Source organism: Palaemon carinicauda, chromosome 29 (genome assembly GCF_036898095.1).
Source record: "Palaemon carinicauda isolate YSFRI2023 chromosome 29, ASM3689809v2, whole genome shotgun sequence".
Classification (NCBI taxonomy): domain Eukaryota; kingdom Metazoa; phylum Arthropoda; class Malacostraca; order Decapoda; family Palaemonidae; genus Palaemon; species Palaemon carinicauda.
This window is the reverse complement of record NC_090753.1, coordinates 65,833,454-65,835,953: the sequence shown is the minus strand read 5'-3', so window position 1 is coordinate 65,835,953 and position 2,500 is coordinate 65,833,454.

Genomic DNA, 2,500 nt, shown 5'->3' with positions numbered 1-2,500 from the left:
ATATATATATATATATATATATATTATATACATATATATCATGTGCATATATGTATATATTCATATATATATATATATATATATATACATACATACATACATAATAAATGAATTCCAATAAAGACATACATACCCAACACACAACTCCAACGTACCCTGAAACATTATAGAAAAATTAAACCTTTATGGAATTCTACTAAACCCTTTCTCATCCTCGATAACCCTCCTCACCATCAAACCATTTTTCAAATCCCATCATTTTTTCCCGCATCTTTCACGAGTCCATTAATTTCCTGGGCGATTGGGAGCCCTCAATGTTCAAATACTTCTTGACCATCCATCAGTAGCCTTCCGTCACCCTACGTCCTGTTCATCTAGGTCTAGGATTTCTGACCAAAGATCCCGATGAGAAGAGGAGAGCTTCGAGGAAACCGCAGGAGTCCTTTGAGGAGCCTTATGCTAACTGCTATGGGGGACTCCCCTTAAAGGGATTTAAAATATAAGTAGATTTATACATATTCTATTATATTCCCCCCCTCTCTCTCTCTCTCTCTCTCTCTCTCTCTCTCTCTCTCTTTCTCTCTCAGACAAGATCATAAAAACCGTTTAAACGTGTAAACGTATTCGCTCTATCCAAGAGCAAATGGAGTCTGCGCGGATGGACTAAAGTATTTTTGACAACATCCAAAATCCTTGTAACACTCTCTCTCTCTCTCTCTCTCTCTCTCTCTCTCTCTCTCAATGCATCGCCATGTCCTGCAGGATGATGTTTTATTCAAAACCTTCCAAGGATATTCTTTTGAGACATATTATACAAACGGCTTTGGGCTCCCGAAGGAGATTTTGGAAAAGAACTAAATCTATACATATTTTATAGATTGATAGTTCTCTCTCTCTCTCTCTCTCTCTCTCTCTCTCTCTCTCTCTCTTCATATTTAGGAGATTCATGTTACTGTCTTTTATTTTGTCTTCTCCCAATATTGTTTTTATAGTTTGTATTAGAAATTCCAATAGTATTAGTATTGGTAATAATAGCAGTAGTAGTAAAAGTATAAAAACCAAAATTTTGCCTCATATGTTTTTGTTATAACTTTATTATAATTTTATTATTTTCAATCCATTAATTATATATTTCATTTTTTTTTCGTAATTATTCTTTTATCAGTATAACCTCCGCAAACAAAGTTTGAAGGAGGTTATGTTTTTAACTCGTGTTTATGTTTATTTGTGTGCTTGTGTTTGTTTGTGAACAGCTTCCTGGTCCCAATTTAAATCGTAGAGTAATGAAACTTGTCGGGATTAACTGTTTTGTAAAAAGCTGAAATGATTAAACTTAGAAATGTCAAGGTCAAAGGCCAAGGTCACGGTCAAGTAAAATATCCAAATCCATAATCAGCCATAAGTTTGGATATCGTTATCACAGAGACTTCAAACTCTATTCATATTTGAGTGTATGAAAATCCACGCCAATTAATACATGTTACGGTCAAGGTCAAGGTTATGGAATATGCCGCCGCAGTGGAGGTCTGCTCTCTGCTGCTACCCTTCTATTTCTCTTTAGCTCTGTTTCATTTCAAGTTTAAGAAAGGCCATTTAATAAGAGAAGATAAATCCTTCCTTCCTCTGTCTGATATCAAATCAATGCAATTTCCAGTCATTATTTTTATTAAGATTATTTTCATTTTGGCCGAAGGTAACAAGTCTCTAGTCACCTAAATTCCCTGTTGATATAGGGAGAGGAATCTCGATTTTAGTGGATTCAATATTTTGCCTTTAGATCTGCTATACTTTTGCTGAAAAAGGAAATTGTTGAGATAGATTAACTTCTCACATATGTATATATATAAATATATATATATATATATATATATGTATATATATATTATATATATATATATACCTATATGTGTGGGTGTCTGTCTGCTTATTTGCCTGTTTTCATAAACATATGTATGTATATGCATTTCTGTGTATATATACATATAATATATATATATATATATATTCAAAGATATCTTTGTATTCATGCGTGTGCATATATAAGTGTATACATATATGTATACATGAATATATTTATATATATATATATATATATATATATATTTATATATATATATATATATATATAGGTGACCGGAATTCTTGCCGCATACATTTTCGCCGTAGGACTTTTTGTCACGGACTTTTTGCCGTAGGAATCTTTGCCACTAGGTATTTTTGCCGTAAGGATTCTTGCCACAAAATGCATATTACTTTTATAATTTAAAGGTATATGAAAGAGTTGACCTATAAAAAAAATAAGTATAGTGGCCTACATACATACATCTAATGCGATGGATGGTCTCTGATAATTAGCTCTTACTTATGAAGTTTTAAACAAGCAGTTTTAGCTCATACATACACTCCACTGGTCTTTGATAAATAGCTCGTGCTTCTAAAGTTTAAAACAAGTTGTTACATACCTACTTGCATACGTACATACACACACATCTATGTATGC